The sequence below is a fragment of the Protopterus annectens genome, chromosome 17.part0 (genome assembly GCF_019279795.1).
Source record: "Protopterus annectens isolate FY-2018-M chromosome 17.part0, PAN1.0, whole genome shotgun sequence".
Taxonomy (NCBI): domain Eukaryota; kingdom Metazoa; phylum Chordata; order Ceratodontiformes; family Protopteridae; genus Protopterus; species Protopterus annectens.
Genome location: NC_056751.1, coordinates 546358335 through 546371558, shown reverse-complemented (window position 1 = coordinate 546371558; position 13224 = coordinate 546358335).

The window sequence follows — 13224 nt, the reverse complement described above, 5'->3', positions numbered from 1 at the left end:
ATTTTATCATATATTCCGTAACCTATAAAACCTTAAAAACATTAAAAATAGTTCTTTTAATTCTGTTAATTTTTACATTAATAATATAGCAAATACACATATTATAAACTATTAGCACTTAATTTTAGGGCTGCGGTCAGTGAAATATGGTCATTCAGTCCTGGGTAGACACAGGCATCCAGGCATAGTTGCCAAATTAATTCCCAAAATTCTAGCCTGCATTCCTAGTCCCCACCCCTTTCTTGTGGTTTAACCAGTTCTAAAACCCAGAACTTGAAGTCTGCATTTGCACATTTAACAACATGTTGGAACAAGGCATTGGTCTCTTTTTTACTACCTATTTTATACATATGCCCATAAATTCTTTGTCTCAAGGTACATTCCATCTTACTTACATAAAATCCCCAACATGATGTACAACATAAACAACCCCCTTGGTTGAACAATTATAACAACCTGTTGCTCTATATCTAATTGGGGAACAGGTAACCATAATTATTGTTTATTGGCTATAAACGTACATTGTGAACATGTATCGCACTTAAATCTCCCATTCCTAACTCCATCTCTGCCCTCCATCTACTTGCCCTTTTTCAAATATTTCTTTAAAACTGGGGTTCCTCTTAAAACTAAACTTTAAGGGCCTATTAAACACTTCCAACCTGTTGGATATTTTACCAAACAGCTCCCAGTATTTATTTATAATATTCCAAATCCCCCCCGTATCCTGATTATACATTATCACTAAATAGGGTATATGAGAACTTTATATCTTCAGTCCCTTTTTTCTATTAAGTCTCACATCCCTGTCACCACCAAGCACAGACATATCCAGTAAAGGTAAATATTTAACCCGCCAACCCAGCAGTATTTAATTTTAGAGGAATTTTGTAAGATTATCAGTATATTCTCTTTCAAAAAACAACCTGTCAATATAATCTAATTCTCTTTCCAAACCTTATTCCTCCTATAGGGAGGGTATGACAGAGAGAGAGAGAGAGTCTCCTAGATCTGCTAGCTTTTATCTGGCATAATCATTTGTACTCTGTTCTTGTTAGTCCTGTCACCCTGTGGGTCACAGGTGGGATACCAGACTTCACTCAAATCCTCTGGATTACCTCTGTTTTCTATAAAACATGATATATTTGTACCCTCATTTGTACAACTATACCAAAAAGCAAGACTGAAGTGCTGATGCTTCCACTGCTGCAATGACAGTATTAACTGAAAAACAAAACTCTTTAATAGAAGCAATTATTCACAAAGGAGTAAGAACATGAAATCAACAACTTTTCTTCTACAGTACATATTGATAAGTGCAAGCATGTGAATAAGAAATCATTAGCTATCCATTGTGTGCATCAGACATATATGCAACCTTAAGTCACAAAGATACATGCAAAGGACAGGGCACAGTCATAGCAATTTGCACAGAGTAGGGGTGGTATAAGAGTGCAATGCTGACACCAAAGGACTGAATGTGTGCAAGTAAGAAACACATATATCTATCACAGTATACAGCATTCAGGGCTAGTTACAACAGATGTATAGCACTCAACAGTATTGTTTAGAGAGCTTGCATGTGGTTGAAGTGGTATGGGCAAGTGCATTTTTTTTCAATGTGTGTGTGTTGGTGTGAATATAATCAAGCACTATGCTAGCACTACATCCTTGCATCTCAGACAGGTGTGAGCCATGCATGATGCAGTAGTCAGTTCAGTGTCATCACCCCAACCACAAGAACCACCTCTGCCAGGAGTGGCACTGCTGCTTCCATGGCCTAAGCTAGGAGTCGGGGTGCTACCTGAACATGAGCAATGTATGCTGAATGAGGTCACCTCACCAATATGTCCAGGACCACAATTACATGGCATACCACTTCTGTGTATGGACACTGCAATCACTGATATATCAGTGGATGTAGTGTCACTATGAGAGTGGAATCTTGCATGGCCACATCTTCTAACATCAGAAGATGTAGTGGCCCTATGTCTTCCAAGGTCCTGGTGCAATGTGACTGTGCCTCCACTGCAGCCTTACACATAGCATACTTTTTGTAATGCAGACTTAGCTATGGCAAAGGAAAATGATAAAGAAAAACCCATTAAGATAAAAAATGCTTTTGAGTGGACAGTGCAATTTACCTTTTAATATTACACTAAAAGCATTACACAGGAAATACTAATCTACCATTACAATATAGCAGTACAAAAAGTAGATAATTCTCCAAAACTTGTGTTTATTTAGTGGTATCAAGCTCTCTGGATTAAAACAGACTCCCCAGTAAGATACAAGGGTATTAGCCACTCAATTACCTTTATATAGCGCACAGTCAACCCTGTGAGCACTGTGAGTATGCAAATGAATTATGATGTCATTAACATTCCTGAATACCATGATCTGCACTAAATGTAGAGAAGGTAAGCATGGTGTAAGGATCTGCACAATTATATGCACCTGCCCTAGCAATGCAAGGACAATCATCGAGACGTGCTCCCTGCTAATGGCTTGCAGATGCTTGTGGTTACTCTGACTGCAGGAACAATCAGGGTTTCACAGTCACCCCTATATGATGTACAGAGGTGATCTCTGATTAACATACAAGGCCATGTCAAACCCTGATCTGTTGGACATGCTCCACTTAAAGAAATCCCAATTGCTCAGAGCCACATGCTCCAGGGATCTAAACCATGTCATCACAATGAACAAAACATGCTGGAGAGATATTTTCCTGACCCAGAGACTCCATATACTCTGGAATAGATTGCCCATACATGTCAAGCAGAGTGCCTCCTTGGCCCTCTTCAAAAGGAACCTTGACATTTGGATGGGAGATAGGAAATTTACCCCAGGGATCACGTCAGTTGCCCTGCTAGACAGGGGTCTAGGGAAGTAAATAATGTGGGAAGAAATATCCAGGAAATTGTTATGGCTAAGCTTGTATAGGCCCTAGGGCTGATAGCCTAGTATCAACCTATGAACCTATGAACCTATACATCTACTAAGTGTGGGGCAGGAAGAAGAGACTTAACAAAAAATCTGAAAGTATATTGACTGATTTAAGACAGCAATATTCCTAACGTTCAAACATTGGCTTTAATGACCACAGTAACTGCCCTTGGATAAGAAACATAGGTTATATTCAATGATGTACTTTAAGTAGTGATACAGATAACATATGCAATATAAGAGAGATAGAATTGCTCTTAAGAAAGCATTGATAATGGAATGAGGAACCATAAAGAAAGAGAGGAATACACCTGCCGTGTTTGCAGTTTTTGTTTAAAATTGTGTGGGCATATGAATATCCCAACTGTTGGCAATATTACAGTTATCCAGACATTTACTGTCAAATGAAAAAGGATAACTTTCATAACTTGCTTCTGTTGCACTTTCAATGTGACTTGACAGAATGTCACATTACCAGTACATCTAAACACTTTTTTCTTGCTAATATATGTCCTTGTCTGTAGCAACTATGGGAAATACTCTGAAATGATTGTTCACATTATTCTTGCTTGAATGTTCAAATCCATACAGGTTCCTGTTGCAAGATAATTTGCTTAAACATCTGAAATGTACATTTAAAGTATTGCATAACCAATTTTTGTTTTTTCCTTTTATTATTTGCATGCCATTGGCATTACACTACATTGACTGGCACTAGTTAGCAGCAATGAATGGCATGATACTGCTGATGTGATATGGAGATGTTAGAAGGCTGAATGAATCATTGTAATGCAGTAGTAGCTATGCTTATTGCTACATGTACACTGTGATTCATTTCATGTGTCTTGAAGTTATTTCCAAAAAGTTGTTTGAATGCTTCTGATAAATATTGCCTTCTAGATTTGTGTACCACTTGACAGCATGAAATTACCTTTCACTGCTTAAGGAAAATGTGAAAAAATTAGTTTAGGCTGCTTTATGTAGTCTAAACCAGCCTGGCTGCATTGAACAGACATCAGCACTGTGGATAATACCCTGAGAAGGAAATACACCTGTCAGGTAACTTTCTCTGTAGCACACAATGTAAGTGCAGTGAGCTTATAGGAAAAGGACAGTTGATGCATGGTTCAAATCTACTTCACTGATATTTTTACACTGTGTGGACGGAATACATATTTATTCAACTGTTGGGATACCACTATGCTGTTGTTTAACAAGAAAATCTTCTTGCTCTCATCATTGCTACATATACCCACTGATTGTGTTTAATTTATTGTCTGCTTTTTTTTTCTATCATATATTTTATTCTACTACCTTTTCCATTTGCTCTCCACTCAGCAGCATGCAAAAATGTTTCACTGCCTAAGGAAAAAAGTGATATGTTTAGGCTGTCTTACATATAAAAAACACCACTACATGAACCAACTCACCAAGGACAGAAAAAACACACTGAACAACTGGAGAAACAGTCACCATCCACTTTTACTGTGTTCCTAGTACTTTGGTATCAAGCCTTCCAGGGAAAAGTCATGCACAAGAATGGTGTGCTTTATATACATTTCACTACAGTCATTATTCAATTTAATTATGCAATAACTGATCAATTAACCAGTGAGTCAAGAAAGTTAAAATCTAAAGTGCATCCTGAGCAATAAAGTGCTTCAGAAAAATTGTACATCAAAACATATAAAGTGCAACCCCTTACATTCCTATTGCATTTAACATTATAATTTAAGAAATTCATACAAAAGCACTTGTGCATCTCTAGATTAACAAATACTAAAACATTTTGCCATACAATGGTAGATGAATTAATCAATGAATCAAGAAATTTTAAATCTAAAGTGCATCCGGAGCAATTAAAATGCTTCAGAAACATTTAAAGTGCATCAAAAAACTTTTAAAATGCAACCCCTTACATTCCTATTGAATTTAACTTAGTAGTTTAAGAAGTTCATTCTAATGCACCTATACATCTTTAGATTAAGAAATACTTAAATATTTTACCCTATACATATAAATCATTCATCCTATATGTCTATGCATTTATAAAATAATGCATACTGAAACATTTTATCCTATACATGTATATCTAACTCCATATTACGGAGTCCCCATGGGGCCACAAAGTTCCAAAATTAATAATATATCTACTTTCCATCCTTAACAAAATGCGCACATATTCCATGCCTTGTACTGTTTGTTTAAAACAGAAAAAAATAAATTGCTAGTGTTACCATTGTGAACAGAGTGGAAATGCTGTGCCACAGGATTATTAAGCCTAACATGCCTCACATCCCCCAAATGCTCCATCATTTTTCTTTTTACCATTCTTCTGGTTTGGCCTGTATACCACTTTAGACAATCACATTCAATGGCATAAACAACCCCACTGGTACTGGAATTGTAAGATCCCAGGGCAGATTCCATGGTAGGCCATGTGGTTAGTCCGACTGCTACATCGTCGGACATGAACACGAGTGGGATTACCATGGAAGGTCCAGTTGTTAGAAGGAAAGTGGGCGCAGCAAGAGGGCTTGTAGCGACCCCAGTGGATAAAGTAACCACCGTATCCTTGGATGGGAACAACCCTGTTAATAGGGTTTTTGATGCCAAACATCCTTTCCCCATCAGGTCACCTTCCAGAGAGGGGCGGAACCGTTCAATGAGCAGAGGGCGGCAGAAGAGGAAGTTTTCCCCGGACCGCCCTCAAACATTGAACCTCAAGAAAATGTGGGGTATGAGAAACAAGGATTAGTGTTCAATTTATCTTCTCATGTTTTGACATCCAGTGAAATGGAAGTCCTTTCGAAGGGACTGTCATTTATACCGACCAGGTTTAGTAGCTTAGAAGAAACGTTGAAAGAATTTAAATTGTATATTCGTAAATTGTGTTTAGTGCTAGAGTTTAAAGGTTCTAGTTACAGTGAAGTTATTAGAAAACCCAGTGTCTACATGCCGCACATTCCCCCTCTGATCGCAGCTTATAGTAAGCTTGTCGAGGATGACCTATATAACATGAAGTATAATAGAAGGGAGCAACACAGTAGGAAAGCCTTTAATTTGAACATACATCAGATAAGAGCACTAAATGATCTAAGGTGCAGTTCTAATATTATTGTGAGACCCATCGACAAAGGTGGGGGCGTGGTGGTATTGGATCTGGCTAGATATAATAGTGATATGCTAAAGATGTTGAGTGAACAGCAGTTTTATACCTCCATTTCTATGGAACAAGTGAATAGTATCAGTGGTAGGGTGCATCAGATGTTAGTTGACTTCAAGATGAATGGTTTGATTGATAAACAGCTGTTTGAATTTTTTGAAGTGAGGCATCCATTGATACCAGTGATTCAAGGTCTACTGAAGATTCACAAGGATTCAGTTAATCCCCCTTATAGGCCAATAGTAGCTGGGAGAGGCTGGTCCACGGAACCGCTCTCCATATATGTGGAATATAAGTTGAGGGATGTTGTTAATCGTAACCAACATGTATTACGTGACACTAAACAGTTTTTGTTGGATCTATATACATTTTTGGGTCGGAGTCCCATGGATAATAGGTATATATTTGTCACGATGGACGTTCAGTCCTTATTTACAATGATCCCTAATTCAATGGGACTAGATATGGTGGATAGCTACTTGCGAAGAGAATCTGGCCTTAATGATGAGGAGATTAATTTATCTATGTGTTTAATAGAAGTGGTATTGGAGTCTAATGTTTTTTGCTTTGGTGAAAACTTGTTCCTGCAGAAGGATGGCGTAGCTATGGGCACTTCTTGTGCCAATAGCTACGCCAACCTGGTCATGGCTGAATGGGAGGTTAAACATATGTTTACTAGTAGTTTGTATGGTAGGTATGTACCATTTTACAGGCGTTTTGTGGATGACCTGTTCTTTTTGTGGGATGGCAGCACAGATGAGTTAGTACAGTTTGTCCAACTAATGAATGACACAACTAGTTTTTTGAACTTTACCTATGAGTCATCTGATACTAGGATATCTTTCCTAGATATTTTTGTAGAAAGATTGGAAGGGGGTATTATCAATACAGGACTGTACAGGAAAGCCTGTTACAGGAATTCCTTCTTGCACCGTCAGAGTATGCATCCTGGCCATATCTATAAGAATATAGTGAAAGGCCAGGCGATGCGAGTATCTAGATATAACCCCAATGAAGTTAATTTTACGAATGAGCTAACCAGTCTTGAATCAATGTTGAGAGAGAGAGGTTATACGGACAGGGATTTATCTACAGGTCTGTTAGAGATAGACAGCCTAAGGAAGGGTAGAGCTGCACCCTATTTTTCTGAAAGGCTAGGTAACTTGGAACATGATGATAAGGAAAGCAATATTGATTTGAAAAGAGTAGCATGTCCAGTGTATTACACTAGAGATGTGGGGAACATTAAAGATGTTATCAGTAAACACTGGCATGTTTTATCAGTTGAACCAAGCATCAAAGATGTACTAGGAGACAAACCTAGATTTGTCTATAAAAATAAAAAGAATCTTAAAAGCTTGCTGTGCTACCCTAAGATCCGGTCACCTGGCAATATAGAATCAATGGCATATACAGTGCCTTGTACACATTGTAATTTTTGCACCTATATAGATTCCAGTCCAAATTTTATACACCCCAATGGGTTTGGTGAATTTAGAGTAAGAGCTGGAGGCGACTGCATGTCTACCGATGTGGTTTATTTGGCAACGTGCACCCGGTGCTCCGCATTCTATGTTGGTAAGACCAACAGGTGTCTTAGAGACAGGATGCGTGAGCACATATACCACATTAGGAAGGGCACTTTGAGTAACGCATTGGAAAACATGTAATAGAGTTAGGTAGTGACCATACATTTAGGTTTAGGATATTGGAGAAGCTATACGATTCCTTTAGGAAGGGAGATCTGTCCAATCTTACAGAGTCTAAAGAAAGTGACTGGATTATTAAGTTTAGGTCCGATAGGCCACCAGGGTTAAATGGGAGAGTGCCAGTCAAACCATATCTGAAAAAGAGAAGGCTCAAGATAAAGTATCGATAGCTTCTCCGATAGAGAAACATGTCACACAATACATTTTTCATATTTCAAGGGTCTTTTAGACAATATATGTGAAATATGGTATGTGTGAGACATATGTACGTCTAATATCGTACACATGTAGGTCTACTACAATTTTTCATTTTGTTAATGTGTGCACATATATATAGTGTAATATAGGGCGATTTATTATATATGTTAGCATGAGGTACGATAGGAATACACTTAGCATTGTATATTGTAGACTGATTCATCGTACATCTACTTGCCTCGAGTTACACATATATAATATGTTAGATATGGTGTGATGAGATATGTTTTTATAACTGAATTTATGGTGTTTTTTACACTTGATGACTCTATTCTTGATGCAATGATCTTTGAGTGTTATTGCAACTTGTAGTGATGTAACTGTTTTTAACTAGTTTTTAAATTTAATGACAATGGATTCAAATGTAAATGTTTCTTTAAGAACAGTGATTTTTTGAAGGTTTCCCGCCGATTTATGTATTTAAACCCTTCTGTGACATGATCTTAACTGGTCTGATGAAGCATTTGCGAAAGCGCTCACCGTTGTTTTATATGTGCACCTCCATTAAATCTTTTTAATACATGAAGCGTCTGGAGACTGTTCTTGGAATATCAAGCATTGGAAGTATCTGATATTATTGGTGAACTTCTGACTATCTTGAACTTTATGCTCTTCATTGTTTTGCTCTTGGCTGGTGTTTTATATATAAAGTACCTGAAATGTTCTTGACTTTGTCACACACCTTGCACCTTCCCCATGTAAAGGTGCCTACTGTGTTAGAACCAGTTTCCATCCTACTTACCCTACTGTTCAATAATTTCTTCAGGTTGTGAAATCTACTATGAGAAAAAACAACCCTGCCCTTTAAAATGTTGCCCACTTCCTCATCCTGCTGTATAATAGGCCAAAACCTGTGCACTAACGCCTTCAATGTAGCTGAAAAAGGGGAAAATTTGTTAACAAAAAATATATCATCCTTGCCCACTTTATGATAATCTCCATGCCCATGATGTGTTGCATGACTCCATACTCTCTGACCAGCAACTTGCTTTCTCACTTTTTCCTCAGTCCTATAACACCTGGCTGGAATACCCTCTCTTCGCCAGCTTGTATCTAGCAATGTTAAATTCCCCATCCAATGTGGTTCTGTCATGAACATTGTCACTAATGCGCTTGAATTCTTCATAAGGGAGAGAATCAAGTAAATGTTCGGGATGCATGCTCTCTGCACTCAAAATGTTATTAGCCACTGTTTTCTTATAAAATGGTTTAAAAGACACTAGCTTGTCTTTATCCACAAAAAACTCCAAATCTAGAAACTGTATCTTATGTCTGTGAGTTTGATAGGATACTGTGATGCCATACTGATTCTGATTTAGTTCCAACATGAACTGTTCAAAAAGATTAATCTCCCCTCTACATATAAAAAACAAATCATCAATCTAACATTTGAAAACTATAACATTTTCCAAATATATATGTATTCCTATAAACACAGCTCTCCTCAAAAAAAAAAAAACATAAAAATGATAGCATAAGATGGGGCAAAGGATGCCCCCATAGCAGTTCCTGTTCTCTGCAGAAAACAATTGTCCTCAAAACTAAATACATTGTGTGTCAGTGCAAACTCCAACAGCTGTAAAACATAACTTGTTCTGGGACCTTCCCCCAATAGTCTGGCTACTGATTCCAGACCCCACCGATGAGAAATATTGGTATACAAGGAATTAACATCAACAGTTGCCCAGAAAAAATCCTCTTGCCACTCAGTACCTCCCAAAATGTATTTGAGCTCTTTGCTATTTCTAATGTGTAAAGGGACTCGCTTCAAATGCTCTTTCAACTGTGCATCCAGAAAAATGCCAATATTCTGGAGATATCCCCCCACCCCTGATACTATAGGTCTCCCAGGGGGATTTGTTAAGCCTTGTGTACCTTGGGATTGGCATAAAACTTAGCCATTCTAGGATATTTTACATGTAACTTTTTGACATCAGTGGTGGAAAAAAATCCCAGTCTCTCTCCCTTTTCAAGTAATTCCAGCAACAAGTCATTATATGCATCCAGAACATTTGAATGCACCTTTTCATAAACACCAACTTCCTGCAACAATTCCTTCACCATATTGTTATATTTCACTCTAGACATTATTACCCAGTTACCCCCCTTATCTGCCTGTGCAAAAACATAATCGTTATTCAAGCTACTTAACTGCCTTAATGCATTCTTCTCATGCTTTTTCAAGTTATGGGACTTAAAACTTCTTATCTTCAACTTGCAACTGTTTGTATAACACCTTCTCAAAATTTATTTTGGCTGAGACAGTTCTAGGCAGATAAAAAGTGCTAACATAAGGAACCTTAGGAATACTAAATTTTCCATAGCCAGTGTAATATGAAAAACCATCCCCAACACTATCCCTATTACTTTCAATGTCTTGTTCATAAGCAAAATATCCAAGTCATTTTCATGCAGTGACAAATCTAGCAATGGTTCCTCATCCTCATCAATGCTGCACATTACATTATCATTTGCATTTTCTGGATTTCTTTTAGAAAAAAAAATGCCTTTAAATGTAGTTTGCGACAAAAAGCATATATTTCTAACGTCTGCCAAGGCTGGAAAATATGTTGGCACAAATTTCATTCCTTTCAAAAGTAAACTATACATGTTATCATCTAACTGCAAATCTGACAGATAAATAATATTTAACATTTCACTTTGACTCACTGAATGTGATATATTTACATTATTCAAGGCATATCTGTTATATCTGTTATTATGCTCTTCATTACATGTGACAACATCATTAGTAATGTTAAGTCCAAAATATCCAATTCTCTGATTTTTCTTCATTTCTTCCTGTTCTGCCACCTCCGGTTGCACTTGCTTTTCGATTGCTGTGGGCTCACTCTCTGACCACTCCTCTGCTCACCCTGCTGGACATCTACTTCACTCAATTCCTCAAAGAAACACTTTTCTGCTGTTGATGCTACTCTTGCTTCTGTGGACAAAAAGAATGACTCTTGCAAACTCCGAGACCTCATAGCCGTATTATTTAAGGTGGACCTGCTCTGCCTAGGTTTTCTCTGCCACTGAAAGATGAGGTTGTTCTTATAATCACGGTCATCTCTGTCCAGTTTACCGTGTTTCCTTTCAAATATTTCAGCCTCAGCTTTGCCCACTCTCACATGAATGTCCTTCATTTTATTATTAAATACGGCAGTTGTAGTTTTCCCCTTATGCTCGTCCTGCACCTCCAAAATTGAATTTCTTACTTGTTCATGCAGTCTATTGTTACGTTTGACAAGTACTTTAAGCCACCCAAAAGTACACTGTAAAGCGATATTCCTCCACTCCTCAAAACAAATCAGCTTCAGAAAATTCAGAAGCTTGAAGTTTGTCCACCCTTAAACCCGAGGGGTTAAATTCAGGCTGATATATTTCTCCAGCAACCGGGTATCATAATATAAAGACACCTCCTTTACAAGCAAACGTTCTAGTATCTCATACCTGCTTGCCTGCTGGTCTCCCAGTTCATTACAAGACCACAAATCAGAAGCAACCACCTTCTCATACATTTCTCTCCACATTTCTGTACATGAAAGAAAGGTAGTTACGGAATTGGACCTGGAATTAGATATGTCTCCACCAACTGAAGCTCCAGTAATCAACATCTTCTTCTTCTTCTTTCAGCTGCTTCCATTAGGGGTCACCACAGCAGATCAACTGTCTCCATTTCTTCCTGTCCTCTGCATCTTTCTCTGTCACAACAACCACCTGCATGTCCTCTCTCACCACATCCAGAAACCTTATCTTAGGCCTTCATCTTTTCCTGTTACCTGGCAACTTCATCCTTAGCATCTTTTTCCCAATATACTCTGCATCCCTCCACAGCACATGTCCAAACCAATGTAATCTTGCCTCTTTGGCTTTGTCTCCAAACCTTCCAACCTGGGCTGACCATCTAATATACTTATTCCTACTCCTGTCTATCCTCATCACACCCAGTGCAAATCTTAACATCTTCAGCTCTGCCACATCAAGCTCTGACTCCTGCCTTTTTGTCAATGCCACTGTCTCCAACCTATATAACATAGCTGGTCTCACTACCCTCTTGTAGACCTTCCCTTTCACTCTTACTGGTACTTGTCTGTCACAAATCACTCCTGACACTCTTCTCCACCCACTCCATCCTGCCTGTACTCTCTTCTTCACCTCTCTTCCACACTCACCATTACTCTGAACTGTTGATCCCAAGTACTTAAACTCATCCACCTTCGCCACCTCTACTCCCTGCATCCTCACCATTCCTCTATCCTCCCTCTCATTCACACACATAAATTCTGTCTTAGTCCTGCTGACCTTCATTCCTCTTCTCTCTAGAGCATGTAATCAACATACTGTCAGAGAACTCCGAAAACACCACTCCACGAACTAACTCACCAAGGACAGAAAAAACACACTGAATAACTGGAGAAACGGTCACCATTCACTTTTACTGTGTTCCTAGTACTTCGGCATCAAGCCTTCCAGTTTCAGTATGCATTATTTTATAAATGCATAGACATATAGGATGAATTTATATGTATAGGGTAAAATATTTAAGTATTTCTTACTCTAAAGACGTATAGGTACATTGGCATGAACTTCTTAAACTATTAAGTTAAATGCAATAGGAATGTAAGGGATTGCACTTTAAATATTTTGATGCACTTTAAATGTTTCTGAAGCACTTTATTGCACAGGATACACTTTAGATTTTAACTTTCTTGACTCACTGATTAATTGATCAATTATTTTATAATTGAATTGAATAATGAATGTAGTGAAATGCATATAAAGCACACCATTCTTGTGCGTGATTTTTCCCTGGAAGGCTTGATGCCGAAATACTAGGAACACAGTAAAAGTGGATGGTGACCATTTCTCCAGTTCTTCAGTGTGTTTTTTCTGTCTTACATATAACAAATATGCCTGTCTTTATTGTGTGGCTCTTGGCAACATAGATAATACTGCAGAGAATGTACCAGACATATGTACAATTCTATGGTACAAGGTGTAGTTGAACTGAATTGAGAGAAATATGGAAAAAGAAGCATTGCTCAAATCCTGTTTATAGATCACATTGTAATTACTGACAATATGTAATGTTTTCTTTTTTTTTTAATTTGCATTTACTCTCCTCTTGGCATTATACAA